The sequence below is a fragment of the Aedes aegypti genome, chromosome 2, assembly GCF_002204515.2.
Source record: "Aedes aegypti strain LVP_AGWG chromosome 2, AaegL5.0 Primary Assembly, whole genome shotgun sequence".
NCBI classification, from domain to species: Eukaryota; Metazoa; Arthropoda; class Insecta; order Diptera; family Culicidae; genus Aedes; species Aedes aegypti.
Window position 1 is genome coordinate 453743585 of NC_035108.1, and position 17372 is coordinate 453760956.

Genomic DNA, 17372 nt, shown 5'->3' on the forward strand with positions numbered 1-17372 from the left:
GTGGCTTTTGTTCAGCAATTTCACGATTTCGGACCACACGCTGAAAAGGAACACAATAATATGTTATTGACTGCTTACTACGGAAGACAAAATCTACCTTCAATAACGAAGAAAGCTTTCATTGAACAAGAAAGCAAAATTTAATCCTCAAACATAGTTCTAACGGAAATAAATAATAATTGAGATATAAGAACATGTATTTCATATTCTCCTTACATTAGTACCAGAATAATAAAACTCCTTACTTGATGAATCGTCCTTGACACCTCGACAATAGAGATAATAAATAACTCCTTTCTCCATTCCAACTTGTTTAAGTAAATGTATGTTTGATTTGGTCCAACTGCGCTATATCCCTACCCTTAATTTAGATAACCGACTCTTCAACTGTTGAGATTTTTACGAAATTCATAAGAATAGCTTAGTTTGAGCGGATTTCAAAGGCCCTTTCACAAATTGCATAACGCTTAAAGGTTAAATCATGATGTTACAGCTAATACAGAAATGTTAAAATATGCATGCAAAAAGCGTTACGAATAAGTGGTCGGGTGCTAGCAATGATCACTTCCGGAGTTTTGAAATGTGTGAATAAACCCTAAAATACTCTTACTGATATGAATCTCTAGTGTTGCAAACGTTAGCTTAATAAAACTTTGAAATAATTATTCGTAAAAACCTATTTAATCATTTATTCACAATTTGATTTTATTAAAAAAGTATATTTGATTTAAAAAATTTCAACCAAAACTCTGCCGTTTTCCTAAATAATGGATGCACTTTATTTGTGTTCTTTGCCTGCGTATCAATCTATGAAGACCTCATAATAGGAGCAAATGATTGATGACGAAAATGATAATTTCACAATTGTTTTAACACTCTTCTATTTTGTAAAAGCCTGAAAAATCTCGCTTGGTGTACAAAACATTTATCAGGTGCTTTTGATCATGAATTATGATTGCTCTATTTTAGGATACTGCCTAATAATGCGAAATGTTCCACACAGGACTCTCCTCTTGCCATCCTCAGTCCTCTATCAGAATAGTCTTCTCGTTTAGGCGAATTCCATTTTGAATACACGCATCCAATCTGTTGTTGATGTTTTCTGTCATATGGATCGTTGTGTGATTGTTTTTTTTTTCGTTACTTGATTATTATATAGGAAAATCACAGCATACTTTATGATTGTCTTGCATGCAAGTAAGTTTTGCACAAGTTTTCTCTCAATATGTTGCGTAATTGTAATTTTGGAAAAAAATCCTTGCGATGCTCGAGATTAATATGAAATGAAGTGATATTTGGCATAGAGAATAAAGATGTAAAATGAAACCAGTTTTCCATGAGGGAGCAAAAATTTATGAAGGTCGAGGAAAAATGGGACACCCTATTGTTCACGATTCGACCAACATCGTTATTCTCAGCAGACGTCCTTTTGGGCAAAGTTCAGGTATTTGACGTGTGACCAGTGGGAATATCAATTCCGGTATCGGTTGCCAGGGCCATTCCTTCTTGGTCCTTCACCTACTCCTGGACTGTGCGGCGAATGCTTCGGTTGCTTCGGTGGCTTCGTACACTCCGATCGTCGTCATCCTCATCCAACTCGGCATGTAACAACTCGAATTTCTTCTCGATGTACTGCCTCTCCAGCTCGAGCTTTTCCTCCATAGCTCTTTTTTCCGCTCCTGCTCCTGCTCCATTGCCCTCTTCTGCATGGCTTCTTCTTCTTCTTCTTCTTCTTGCCGTTCCATCAGCAACCTTTCCTGTAGTGTCTTTCTGTTGACTCAATGTCGGGTTGCTTCCATCATATGCCGAATGTAGTTGTCAGTAAATATCAACAATTGTTACCATGTTATAACAGTATGAAACCATGTAATTTCAGTCTGTTTGCAAGTGGGCAAGATAGCCGTGGCGGTAAACGCAAAACTATTCAGCATGCTGAGGGTCATGGGTTCAAATTCCAACGGTCAATGATCTTTTCGAAAAGTAAATTTTCTTGACTCCAAGGACATAGTACGTTTGTTCTTGCTACACGATATACAACACATGAGGGTCCCAAACGCAAAGGGATGTATGTAACATTTTGGTCGGTTTTGAGTTCAATAAACCATAATTTTTTTAGCTTTTCAACGTGATTTTCCTTTTCAATTGGAAAAAAGCATATTTCGTAGAGGATTGGCTTGATTTTCTGGCTCCCATATAATTTATATGGAATGAAAAACTGCTGAAAAACTTCAAAACCGATTTTCTTGAAACTAAGTTTTTATCACTTACACCTTTTTGCCTATAATGTAAAAATATCAAATATCAAAGATCGCTAAGCAGCAGCAGGCTCTATCCAGTTGGAACTTAACGCCAAAAAGAAGAAGAACGTCATCATTTTGTATGTACCTCATGCTAAACACATTGAGAACCTCTGACGGCAATAGACTTATAGACTAATGGTAGAATGAGATGGAAATATGTAGATGGGTTAAGTACGATTCAAGTCGACCATCCATCCAGCCGAATGCAATAACGTTTGTCCATAATTTTGATGGGCCAGCGCAGTTGGATTTCAATTGTCCTAATTTCGAACCATTCCGGCGGATCGTAAAGTGTGAATTATCGATGATGCCAGAGCTTCCTGGTGTAGAATGTTAATTCGTGTTCGTAAATTCTTAATGCGTTTCGAGTAGTTCCGTTGGGCGATTGAATTGTGATGGGCGGATTTGCTTTCGACATGCTTATTTATGCTTTGCGATTCAATCGGAACTATCATCAATGCAGTATGGAATTAGTATACAGGCGAAATTTTATATTGTTCAGGGTATTCAACGAACCGACTACGCAATTGAATCATGTTGCAAAGGTTTCGAGAGATTAATTGTGTATTCCAAACGAATGATCCTCCATAATGTAGTTTCAACTTATAAGTCGTTATCATTCATCAATAGCACTATTCTAAGACACTTTGTTTTATTTGCGAAGCTAACTGATCATTGATGACCGGAAAAGCTATGCCATGTAAACGCAGACCACAGCGTTTGCTAATTCCTCATGCAGTAGCGCAAGGTGCATCGCATTGACGTCCAATGATTTATGGTTCCTCAAGGGTCTGTCAGGCATTTGGCGACAAAGCAAAAAATGTATTTTGCACGAATGAATTCATATGGCACTGCCTACGCCGGTCTTTTGTAATTCCTTTTATTGAACAATCGATTCACGAAGTCCATACGGCTCATCAATAGAACAAAAAGAGACACATTCTGACGAACTAATCGATTGAAATTAGCTTTATGACCCAGAAAGAATCTTAAATCACAGAAAAATATGATCACGACCAACGTAAGCGAGCAACTTAAGCATCAATACTATGTGGAGAGGAAGCAAAGGGTGCCTTTCTAATGTGCTACGGAGCACATTAATGTAAATCTTCCTCTACCAGAGATCATAGCGCACGTGACTCCATAACCGATGGGTATTATTTCCTATTAGGGAAGTGTCTTTTCCCTCCTGCCACTTTGAATGAACTTGAAGAAGATGTCTTGGATTCTACGGGCTAGACTGAAGGAATTGTGTTTTGTTCTTGGTGCCGTCCTGTCTGCACGTTTCTGGTAGCCGTATCGTGTATGGTGCAACCGCAATTAACTATGAATCGTTCAACTTGACTTTGTCAATACATTGTTGGCTAGTGCCTGGATTAAATCTTAGCTCAATTATTATTACAGATTTAAGATTAACTGACGCTGGAAGATCTAGCCATAAAAAGGCATACATTTTCTGAAAGGTTTTCATTTGTGCAATTGGTATAATTCATAGAGGCAATTTGTACGTAATTATTTTTATTGCACAGAAGTTAATCATTCGGATCTCCATTCGTTCATTGTCGGCTTATTAACATGCAAACCTGTAAAACTCGTGAACGCTTAGCTTTGCTGTAGGTGATCTGTAAGTACATGTGTACTAGTTTTGGAGGGCTTCAATTGATGAGATTCCGGGTGCGCATAAGATTGTCGACAGTAAGACAATCGCAACGATGTTCTATCGCCTGGATGGAGCATGTGGTTGAGTTGCTTTCATCATTCATAGGTACATAAAACGCCATTTTTTTCGTTATTTGAAACCAATGTAAGTGTTTCTATTGAAACACAGCTTGGTAAATATACTTTCAATGTTGCCTCTTTGCCTTTTCAAAGCACCGGGTAGCAAGTTCAAACTGACTTTGTGTTCATTGATGACTTTAATACCATACATCAATTTTATCCGCTTTTATTCGCAAAGCAATTCAAACGATAGGATTTTATTTGATAGGTACTCCTCAGGATATCCTCTTCTAGAAAATCTTCTCCGATAAGTTTGGTCTTAACCGATTCTAGTCACCTTTATAGCACACAGGTTACTCACGCTTATTTTGATTCTGATCATGTCTCTGTTGCATTTTAAATATCTCATGAAACAATTATCAATACTATCAGCTCCACTTTCGCTTATTTACGAGCCGACTGGAATACATATAAAACATATATCAATAGTAATCTTGATGTTGATATTTCTTTACAAACAATACTTGATATTGACAATGCTCTCAAAAATTTAACAAATTGCATTATTGGCATTGCAAAATGTGAAGTAAAATTCGAATTTATGATTATATACGATGATCTTAAACTCTTGATTCGTCTTAAAAACGTGAGGAGAAGGCAATTTCAACGCACTGGTAACCCAGCTTTGAAAATTAAATGGCAGGATCTGCAAAAAAAATTAAAGACTGTTTTCTGAATTAAAAATCACCAATTTGGAAATATTTTTTTTATTTGACCCTCGCTTTAAGCCTTGTTGGAAATTTACCAAATAAAAACACCTAGAATACCTGGAATATCCTTCTGCTCGGGTATTATTTCCATTTTTGAGGGTCACCAGCCCACGTGCTCATCATCAGCATCATCAACTGTACCGTAGAATACCGTTCAACTTATGATAACACGCGTTCAGTGCTAAACATTTTCTGATGGCTTTTACAAGCACTATAAACACTCCTTCCTGCTTCATAACAAATCGACTGCTTCAGTAGATGGAGGCCGCCCAAAATAGCAGATGCCACTGGTGTTATTATTAACGCAACAACTTTTGCCATTCCAACCATTTTAATGTACCTACTACATCTGATGCTGTTTATTCCCGTCTTAATCCACTCGGTCAATATTCGAACACTAAAACTTATCCCACACATATACGAAAACCCACTTACCCGCCTTGTTAGTTGCTCCTCACCATATATTGAGATATCAACAACGGATTTCAACGGCGCAGGGGGCAATCATACAGAAAAAAAAATACTCCGCTCACGATAGGGAGACCTAATTAGTGTGACGACATTTGTTTATACTCCTTACTAGGGTGGTCCATTTTCATATGATGAACTGTAAGAATCTCAAGGTACATTTTTTTTCATTTAGATCCTTAACTTTGAAAATTTGAGCAAAATCCATAAAGACTTAAGAATTGGGGGGTTGCTCGGTCAAAAATAGGTTGGAATGCGTATGGAGTATTCTTTTTCGTTACTCTTTGAAAATTATCTCATCATTATTTTATATATCGTAGGTATTTCTTCACGTGATATGTGTCATATTTCACTTGGCAAAGCAAACTCGGTAGCATCGTATAGAGGAAGGATGTAGCTTTCATTTGAAGTTAAAAAACAATTTGGCGGCTATTTTTAATTTGACCACCATATCGAACTTCGTCAGAAAACCGTTTGTTCACCATTAGAGCACCGCACGTTTTGAATTCTGAGTTCACTCTCAGAAAACTGAGAAAAAATTGAGTAGTCGTCAGAATGGGTAAAACCAAATTTTAGTTTCCCTTAGTAGATTGTTTGTTTTTAAGCGGAAAAACTTCATATTCAATGATTCTTGTCGAGTCAGGTCTTTTACATTTCATTATCCAGTATTTCCTCCATTATCTGGCGTTACTAAAATATGGAGAAGCAAACGAGTACCACAGGTTACTAAAACCGGAAACACAAAATTCAATGGTTCCCAAGTGAGAAGCAACGAACATTTTTGTCAAAATTACTTAGAACTAAGTTATCAGCATTTCGACAAACAAGCTTTTGAAATATTCGGCTCACTAGTTCCTCTCAGTTGCCAAAAATCTAATCAATCTGACACGTACCGCAATCAAACAACTTTCCCGAAAACGCCAACTTTCCAGTGTACAACCAATTTTAATGCTCACTAGCTTCTCCTAGTGGCAGAATATGGTAATAACACGTTTGCGTCGTGAGATATAAGCTACAAATATTTGATGCTCACTAGCGCCTCCTAGCGGCAAAATTTTGAACATATTATACATGCAGCGTATAGCCGATGATCTAACGTACAACTTTACCGAAAACAGCCGCCTCCAATCAGAACTCAAAGGCCAATATTAACTAACCAAGCATGCAGCAAATAGTCCTAATTCTAACGAACAACTTTGCCGAAAAGCTGTTCTGCATCGTCAGATATGTGAGTTTGAAATATTTGTAGCTCACTAGCGCCTCCTAGTTGTAACTAAGTTGAACTAAGCAAAAATATAGTGTATTACCTTTAAACTAATGAGCAACTTTGCTGGAGGCTTCAATTTTCCAAGTCATCAGAATTTAGGACCATCCTAAGATCTAGTTACAGAACGTCATAGACGCTTAGGAGAATTACGTATATTTTATAGGCCATTATGCAGTGAAATTCTCAAATAATCAATGTGTAATTTACTAGCCCTTTCCCTGTGGCAAATCTTCACCGAAGAAAGTATAATTTTATATAGATTTGCTTCTAAAATTCTAGCGTGTTTCAAAAATTCGGTTTCTTTAAACCTTTTTTCACAATAACCCGTCCCCGCGATGAACCATCCTTCTTTAGAATTTTCTTATATATTTAAGTATTATTTTTAATTTGTTTTTCAAAGCTGCGGAAAAATTGAAAATCGGTTTAAATTTCGCGAAGTTATAGCGATTTGAATTGGGGGTCAATATGACCCCAGACAACGTAACTTTTTTTCGCACAGACAGAAGGTTAATTTCAAAATAAGTAAATCAAGAAGTAAATGACTTGTAAGGGGTTGGCCTTCAAATTTGGCTTTAGGGACAATGATATTAGCAAGTAACTACATGCTCAACATTGCCGATCACTGTTTACATGGTTGATCAATGTTATCCCATATCAGCTAAATCAAAAAATCGCTCAAAACGTTTTTTTAAAATGCCTCTATCTTTCATAAAACAAAAACAGTTCGCAGTGTGCCAGTGATTGTTTCAAAAATATAAAACTTGCAATTTGTATTTTCCAATGAAATACTTAAGAAATATAAAAAAACGTATCAGTGTTACCCCGGATTTCGGTACCTCATATTTCAGTGATTCAGGTTTATGTCCTTATGATTTAAGCCTGTTTAGTCTTGAGAGTGCTTCGGAGAAGCCCAAGTAAACGTGTTGGTTTTTTTTCCGCGTCATCGGTGCGGTTCCCTTCTTTCCGTTTTCGCGCGAATTGCTTGACAGTGCTTCGGGTAGCCCAAGCAAATCATCTTCTTTTTCATGGCATCAGTGCGCGCAATTTGCTGAGCGGTTGGGCAGCACGTGGTCATGCGATTCTATTCCATGTTCCTGTGCAATCAAGGTTAATCGTGACCGGTTCACGTTGTACGACTGCGAAAAGATGTTCGTGTTCAGTCGAGGATGGATTACCAACTGGTGAGCTTGTTTCATGCTTATGATTAAACTTTATATTGAGGCATTGTTACATTTTTGTATTTTTCAAACAAACTATGGATGGTTCGTCACTATAGTGTATACAAGTGTCGGCATAAATCCTTATTTTTTTTTTAAATAATGTTAATATGCAAAAACCTTTCTGTTTTCGGCATAACTGAAAATAACCTTAGAAAACTTCGACATTATGAATGTTTTTTTTTATAAAATATTCAAGACTATTTCACTAATTTAAATCGAACTGCATTGAATTAAGAAGATCCAATAGTGTTTTAAATTATTATTTTTTTCAAACCTTCATCATTATGAATGTGGGCTTCGTAGCCGTGCGCATAGCGGCGTCAGTCGTTTAGGCGTATTGTACTACGGAGTGTGGGTTCGATTATGGCCCAGTCGGAGAAAACTTTTCGTCAAACTGGTCGTTCCGTGTGTGTCCGTTGTCTAATGTTAGTTATGTTCAGTCTGTGCAGCCTATGGCTGAAGACGGTGTAAATTGTCTTAATTTTTGTTCTTGTATTTTTCAAACAAACTTGGCATGGTTCGTCATTATAAGTGTCGGCATAAACCCTTATTCTTATTAAATATAGTTTGATCACACATAGCTTCGTTTTCTCGTCATTAATGAAAAAAAATCTTTGAATAGTTCGTTGTTTTGAATGGCAACGGATTTTCTTAATCTTCTATCCTAAAATATATTTTCACCGCGAGACAAAATGCAAAAATAGTGTTAGCGTAATTTTTCCCCTTATCCATGGATCGCATCACCGACCAAAGGTGACTCCCAGATCTGTTTCCTTCCTCACTAATAAACACCCTTCCCGTTGTGATTGTGGAGTCGCAGAGGTATTCTCGGTCTCTAGAAGCAACAATCATTACACCCTAACATTCCTTCCCCATCCCAACTGACTGTAAGGACTTGGCCGGCGTCGTTATTGATCAATAATATTAGATCTGCTAAAATTGCACTTCGAGAGTAAGCGGAAACTCCCATCCCTTATTCATTTGGATCAAAGTGCAATTCTTACCAGTTCCGATCAATCACGGAGTAGCAACCATTTACATGTACAGTCAGTCTATACTATGCTATGCATGCTATGCTTATGATTTGAGCCTGATTATCCTTAAATCTGAGGAGCTCAGGTCTGCCCACCTAATATTGCAGTGATTCAGGTCTGATTCATTTAATTTTCAAGTATTTAGAACTGATTCATTTCACCCGACTTTTTCAGGTCTGCTTCAAGGTATTCAAGGTAAAGATGTCAATTATGAACTTGCCTTCCGGATGTCCTGGACTTTGTTGAAGATAGTTTTTTGAAAATAATCAGGATTCTAAGATATAGTCTTGTGAATTAACCTGTTTTGAGGTGATGCTATGCTTTTGGAGGTGATTCAACATTCAACTAAGTAAATATACGAAAAATCGTATATAGTACTATACCATTTTCATTTAATTCCACAAGAGTTTCCAGAACAAATGTAAATTCGTGTCTATTACTTCGCTTTTTTTAGATTGAAATTTACATGAAATTTTATAAGAGTGTATAGTACTAAATTCTGCTATTCATTTATTTATGCCACTAAAAGCTTGGACTGCAACTGAGTGTTGCAATATTTTTCAATCGAGTCTGTACTTATGGCGGATAGTGGTCGATTTTCTTCATATGAATTTCAACCTCGTTTAGTTCCCCTTAGCCTTGATGTATTTCGCTCAAAATTTCACTGTAACTTCTGGAGATCCAAATGTATAAAATAAATCGGTGTATCTTAAGATTATTACAGTTTGTCTTTGGTTTGATTATTATGGGCCACCCTTCTCCTCACGCTTCACATCGAAACGCGGGATCACGGATTGATGATTCCCGCTGGTTTTCCATCAGCCAACTTACTTTTCGACGCGGAAGGTAAAACAACATCGTAACGCACTATAATAAACCACCGTTCACGTTTTCCATCATCCCGTCTTCGCTCCACAACATCAGAAGCTGTTCAATTTTCTTCGTACATTAACCGTGTTTCCTGACGGGTTCCCCGGAAATCACATTTGTATGACGCATCCGTAGGGAGCGAAACACTAAAACGCTGCACAGCGAATCCACCGGAGAGAGAGAGATCAAAGGCTCGACCGAAAACTGCGAAATTTGAATCTAACGAACGCACAGAGGCAAGCCTTTCCCGGCGGAAGAGCAAACGGAAACTGGCACCCGTCCGTGCGAAGTTCCTTTATCAGAGAAGTGCGTATCGCCAATCTTCTGGGACCGCCACAGAGGAGTAACTAGAACAAACTTATGGCCATAATTTCAAATTCAAATAATAGATATTTGATCCCGGCAAAGTTTTGGTCTAGTGTAATACCAAGACACCAGATGTAGTACTAGAAATAGTACCAGGTTGTACCCATTCTGAGCCCGACTCTTATGTCTTAATCTCGAATCAGTTCAAAATTAATCCTCATAATAAGGGTTTTTGGACAATCTTAGATCACAATAAGGCCATCTTCTTTCTGACGTTACGTATCAACTAGCATGCTTCTCAGTTAAGTATTCTACACTACACTTCTACAGTTATTAACTGAGAGCTTTATTTGCCGATTAACCATTTCTACATGTGTATATCGTCAGGCCGGCACGAAGCAACTCTATGCCCTGAAGAGTCAAGAAAATGTCCAAACCGAAAATATCCTCGACTGGGTGGGATTCGAACCCACGACCCTCGGGTAGATCTTGCTGAACAGCTGTGCGTTTACCGCTACGGATATTAGGACATACGTAGTTAACTGAGGGCAGAAAATATTATTGGCCATGATTGACCAAAATTACTCCCATGTACACCGTACCGTACGGTACGTGCATGCGTGGTTCGTCGATGGCTGCTGCTGGGGACGTGGCACGCGAGGAAACAGAAAGATGAATGAATTTTACGCTGATCTAGTACTCCGCGAATTGCAGGACACCCAGGCGGCGGCTCGTCACACATTCGGGTATTCGGGTGCGCGCGGCAGGGTTTGCTATGACGGTTGCCATGGCGATTTACACACCTCTTACTACGACCTGTGCAGTGTGTGACAAATGGTCACCACGCGGTGTGGTTGATTTGAGATAGAGTCGAAGCAGGCCGTTGCAGCGGGGGCTTGTTGATTGTGTGCTTTTTTACTGAGCGAGTTTTATGATTTCCCGGAGCACGAGATCTGTGTGGTGTTCTGAATTTGAATATTTTCGCATGATACCGTATGGAATAGACGATATGATTGAAGGGTGAGATGAAGCAGGGTGCATGCGAAATGTACAGACTTTACACTAAGGTGACCCATTTTTAACCCGTAGGCTACGGGGCTGACATACAAAATTCATATTGCTCGTATTTGAGCATAACTCCATATTTTTTAATGAAATTTTGAGGATTGCTTCACTATTAGTTGTAGTTTCATAAGTGATGGGAAGGTATAGCTCCGGAGTCTTGCGGACAAAGTTATTCCAAAACATCTCTGGGTCAGGTAGGGTAAAAATCACATAAACTTCCTTTTAGAACTCATTTATCATTTGGAAACGAAATGTTTTCTTTCAAAAATTGAAATGACTCGTTATTTGTAATAAGTTACGAAAGCTCAGGATATTTTAAAATTTATAATTAACCTAAAGTAAGACTAAGGCCTCCAGAATATTCTGGAATTTTGCCATAATCAACACAGGTACATAAGTTATTTTTTAGCTATTGATGTCTACTTTTGTTGGTTTACAGCACTCACTAAGCTGTTAAGGCTTGTCCTCAAATTTTGACAAGGAATTGGATATTGGAAGTCATCCAAATCGTCCTAGAATTCAGGTCCTTATGATCTATCAAATCTACTACAGTCTATACTAACCCAATTCTCTTGAAACTTTCTCGTTCCTATCCATGAAGCTGCATATGACTCAAAAAGTGTACTGCTATGAATATTGCTAATCTAAAGGTCTTCAGAACATACTGAAATTGTGGGCATCAATTTCTATACGCATCTTAACTTATTATTCAAATAAAATGTTTTTAACATATCCATACTTTAAAATTTAGTTGATCTTTTTCACCTTGCAATCAGTAATAAGAATATTTACAGAAACATAATACTCATCTTTTCTCGGCCAATACGCTGCCATGTCTTTCCTCTCGGATGATTTTTTCCTCGTTATAATGGCGAGTTAGATATGCAAACAAGGAGAGAGAAAAGAAATGTTAGTGATTGTTACATGCTTTATTGCTGTATTGACCTACAATGAAATCATACAAAATTCGCTCTTTGGATACCCATGATAACAATCCCCATGCAGCTTCCGAGAAACTCCATGGCAATGATCACTGTACGCCATGTGCGGCATTCAGGACATCTCAACACTACTGATGACGAACAACAAAAAATGAATCCAAAAGAGCAAAAACCTTTATGTTTCAATGTATTTATTTATTTATTTATTTATTTATTTTAACAAAAATTTTGGAAGAGGGAAAAACCCCTTTGAGTGATTTCGTACCGAAATCTTTCTCAAACACGGGAAAAAATCTGATCCCATTATCATGATTTACGAATCATGAAAATTATAAATTGCTCTTGGGACGAAATCATGATTCAGACTCATGATTTTTGAAGCTGAGCTACCACTATCATGATTCAGAGCAACCATTTTCATGAGCTCCAAATCATGACCATGAAAAGCGTTACGCACACGGTGCACCTGTCAAAACGTGTTTAGCAAAGCTTGTGCAAAGCATAGTTGGCTGCGCATTCACGGAAAAGTTGCCCTTTTTTTTAAAAAAAAGTTCACTTTTATTGCCGGTTTCCTGCGCCGCTGTTGCTCTACTGTCGTTCCTGCTCTACTATTCCGTTCCTGCTCCGTTGATATCGAGCTATTCCGGCTCTGCAGAACTACCGGTAAGTGAAAAAAACGCATGCAATTCAATACAAATGCTGACAATTTTCCACCGTCTTCTCTGTTTAGCCGTTTCATTCTGTTCCTTTCCTGCCGTGGCTGTTGCCCGTTCCGGCTCCTGTGTACCCGTTCCGGCTTCGCATTGAGGGAAAATTCTTCCGGCTCCGCTCTACTAACTACCGGTAAGTGATACAAAATTAATCGATTTTTGCGCCTGTAATCGAAATCCATTTTGACCATTTTCCACCGTCTTCTCTTTTTAGCCGTTTTATTGTCCCAGTGCCACTGTCGCCATTCCCGCCGCGGCTGTTGCCGTCCAATAGGTGCATCCGTTCCGGCTCCGCATTGAGTGACCAGCTCCGCCCTACCAACTACCGGTAAGTGATACAAAATTAATGTATTTTTGCTCCTCTAATCGAAATCAAATATTGACCATTTTTCACCGTCTTCTCTTCCGTAATAAGCTCCCGATTTTGTTGCCGTTCCGGACGTTTCGTTTTCAGCCTTGGCTGGTTCCGCCCAGTAGGTGTTCCCGTTCCGACTTCCCCCACAACTACCGGTAAGTGTTACAAAATGAATCTATTTTTGCATCTGCAATGGAAATCAAATGCTGACCACTTTCCACCGCCTTCTAATTCGTAATTAGCTTCCATTTCCATTGCTGTTTTGGGTGCCCCATTCCCACTCCTACTATGCTGTCCATAATCATATAGTTGACGTAAGCACTACTGTAGTTTTCAACACAATCTCTGTTGTCTAGCAACAAATAATACAAATTTAAATATTTTTATCAGGCAGACATTCAATCTGCCGCTCCACACATAATTGTCCCATGTTAGTTTTTGACTCTTTCTTTCTGTTTCGACGTTCCTATTAAAATTTGGCCTACCTCTTCAACTCAGTGTTCCTTTAGCACTTCATAGTAATTAATTGAAGAGATTTCTTTGCCTGCCATTGCACGAATAATTATTATACATTGTGTGGCAAGCACAATGATAATCTATGCCCAGGGTGTCGAGAAAAATTCTTCCTCGACCGGATCGGGAATCGAACCCGTCGTCTCCGAAATGGCGATCTAAAGCCTTAACCACTACGCTACCTGGAGACCCAAAGTAACTGCATATCAGCCCCATGATGGAATTGAACTGACCAGGAATCATCATAAGGATCTGCTTTCGAGGTCATTCTATTTTTCTATAATTTATTATAATATTCTAACTTCATTGTAACTGTAACTTTATTATCGTACATACATTATTGACCCAATTTTGTCAGCTCCTGTTTGGAGAACATGTTTTGCTCTCCTTTAAAATTTAAACATATTTTTCAACTTTTTATCGCTCTATTTTTTAGTTTTCGAAAGCAGGCTCAAAAGCTGGAAAACAAGCGCTCACTGGGTTTTATCTCAATTTTCCAAGCCTGCCCAGACACCTCCAAGGAAAAACTGAGAATATGTTCCTCCTCCAATTCGTATATTCAAACGTTGAAAAATCACTCTCCAACGATGAGGTTCTGCACACCTTGATTGATGAAATTATCCACCTAGAAGAAAACCCCATACAATTTCACGTGCAAGATAAAGAAGAAAGCATATACTTTTTGTTTGAAGGCCTACGAGGTGACAATTTAGGGCTCAATGGCATTTTGGACTACAGTAAGTCATTTGTAGCAAATCATCCTTGCAGAATATGCTCTATGAATTTAGAGAATATGAGAACATCAACGGTCGACAATGCTTTATTGTATCGTACAGAAGAATCGTACAACATGGCGCTTGAAAACGGAAAGTTTTCTGAAACAGGAATAAAAAAAAATTCGAAATTCAATACTATTCCCAACTTCCACGTCACCGACCTGAAAATTGTTGATTGCATGCATGACTATTACGAGGGATGATGCTCTTGCTAGCTGCATTTCCGCTTTTATTACGAACGGATATTTTTCCTTACATATCCTGAATCAAAGAGTGCAACGTTTCGATTTCGATGTTAATCAGAGAAAAGTCATTCCCCCGGAAATCAAGCAGGAGCATTTGGAGTCTTGTAAATTCAAGATGTCGGCGTCGCAGATGAAGTGTCTCGTGGACAACATTACTCTAATGATTGGAGATTTGGTACCTGCAGTTGAGGAATGGCGATTTCTTGTGAATGTAACCAGAATAGGAACAACCATAATGAAACCATCTTTCACATCTACTGAAATCCAGGAACTTAAAGATCTGATCAACATAACATCAACCCAGTATAAACAGTTGTTTAAAAAACACCTTAAGCCAAAAGCTCACTTTTTGACCCATTACCCACTGGCGATCCAATGGACTGGTCCTACCAGGTTTACATCTACCTTCATCCCTGAGATGAAGCACAAGTATTTCAAAAAAATTGCCACAACAACTGCGTCAAGAAAAAACATTGCTCTGACCATTGCAATCAAAGATCAATTCAAAATGGCATACAACGTGATGACCAACAAGATCAATTTTGGACCGTTGAAGCTCATCGAAGGCACTGGTTTTTTCATCAAGCTTGGCTGTATACCGTTTCCATATGAACTAATTTCCGGAGACGAGAACATCATTGTTCAAGTATTACGACATGTTATGTTAGGAAAAACAACAATCAAGGCAGGAAGCGTATTGATTACCAAACCTCAAAGCTACGTCTTCAACGAAGTGCGACATTTTATTGAAAGCGATGGCGCCATTACCTTCATTGTCCATATATACCGAAACCATCTGTTCGACGAGCATCTAGATTCGTTTATAGTGGACCCGGAAGATTACGATGTTGAGAAATGTTGCATTGAGGATATAAGTAATCCTCCGTCCCATCTTCATAACCTACCCGATGGTCGAAAGGCAATTTCCATTCAAAGCTAATATGTAATGAGAAACATTGAGTAAGTATGGTTTCTTTTGCTTCATTATAAAAATAAGTATTCTGAGTCTAATATCCTTGTTATTCTTTGGCGAGTAGAAGTTTACACGGAATGAAAGTTGTACTTCCAGAGAAAAACAGTTGTATTGTTTGAACAATATCTATATATATAAAAATGAATTTCTGTCTCTGTCTGTCTGTCTGTCTGTCTGTCTGACCGCTATAGACTCGGAAACTACTGGACCGATCGGCGTGAAAATTTGCATACAGGGGTTTTTGGGGACGGGGAAGGTTTTAAAGGTAGTTTGGAGCCCCTCCTCCCTCTGGAAAGGGGAAAAATAATGTGTAAAAGTGAAAAAAATATTATTTTTCTTTTTCTTTGCAGGTATTCTTCTAAATGAATCACTTGATTGATTCTAAATGTTTCTATATTTACCTTTGGACAAGCTGAGGACCACTCAAAGAGAATTAGTCCGTTTGTTGTATAAAGATAATGATTAAGTATAATATAATTTTACTTGGGTCTCCAGTTAGCCTAGTGGTTAAGGCTTTGGATCGCCAATCCGGAGACGGCGGGTTCGATTCCCGGTCCGGTCGGGAAATTTTCTCGACTCCCTGGGCATAGAGTATTATTGTGCTTGCCACACAATGTACAAATCATGCAAAGGCAGGCAAATAAAGCCGATCAATTGATAACTGTTAAAGTGCTCTACTACTGTAAAAGTACTCTCTACACAAGTTGAAGAGGCAGGCCAAGTTCCAGTAAGGAACGTCGAGCCAGTTAGAAGAAGAAGAATATAATTTTACTTGCTTCAAATAAAACTATACCTTGTATTCATAGTGACAGAAGCCCTAATAAATGTAGTTAATATCAGCACAGAAAACCATGATTATCGACCATCTGCATATTCTGGATGTTAGACATTCTTCTTCTTCTTCTTCTTTCTGTCTCAAACGTCCCCACTGGAACTTCGCCTGCCTCTTCAACTTAGTGTTCATGAGAACACAATTATATCAATTGTACCACATAATTTATAGCTGCACTTCATAACAAAGTTGTCTTTGAGTATAGTTTTATGCTTTATTATTTAATTTCGTATTTACTTTTTCTTTTTTTATACAGAACGCAGGTGATATAGAAGGGAGGATCGAGCGGCGACTGAACCATCTCCGCGAAAAATTTGGGGAATCATCGCTACAACCTCAAATTGTCGCAGTGGGCGCGGAGTATATCGCAGATAATATTGTGCATGCTGTATGCATTTGTATGCATATCACTTATGTGCTAAATCTGCGATATACTCCGGACTGCAAACCGCTGTGGCTGTTCAGTCATACCTGTTCAAAATCCCGGCGTCCATTATTGAGCTCCCGAAGAGCACACGTGATTTGCTAAAAGGTATAGATAATTAAACTGGAAGATCGTTTTTTTTTTCTTAAAATAATCTTTTTCCAAGTGAAAAGAATAGAATAAATGAATTAAACTCAAAACCCCAAAATATGTTTTAAATAAATGTTGTACTCACAAATAGCTTAAGGTGAAGGTGCAGTGCGTTTACTTTCAAAACTATGCATTTTGCCTCGCGTTTTCTCGAGCACAAATCTGAAAATCTGCCTCAATATGAAAATGTTTACTGCGAGTGAGCGAGCAACGAGTTATATTTTCAGCTTCATAGACCTGCTGGATGATCAGATTTATGATCATGGGAATTAGAGCAGAATGAGAGGCGGCCATTGTGATAGCCATTTTTAGATTTCACAAACCATGTCCTTAATCAGACCGTCACACAGTAGTTTAGTCTGCAAAAAATGACAGACAAAACCTCTAGCTCAGTGCTTCCCAAACTGTGCGCCGCGGCGCCCTGGGGCGCCTTA

General features: G+C 38.4%; 1 long non-coding RNA gene across 1 annotated transcript; it reads left to right on the top strand.

The window, feature by feature from the left end:
• Window positions 1–12245: 12245 nt before the first annotated feature.
• On the top strand, window positions 12246–16738 carry LOC110677187. The gene is made up of 5 exons (XR_002501006.1): window positions 12246–12623; window positions 12691–12803; window positions 12885–12998; window positions 13086–13180; window positions 16621–16738. It is a non-coding gene; the product is annotated as an uncharacterized LOC110677187 (long non-coding RNA).
• The last annotated feature ends 634 nt before the right edge of the window (window positions 16739–17372 follow it).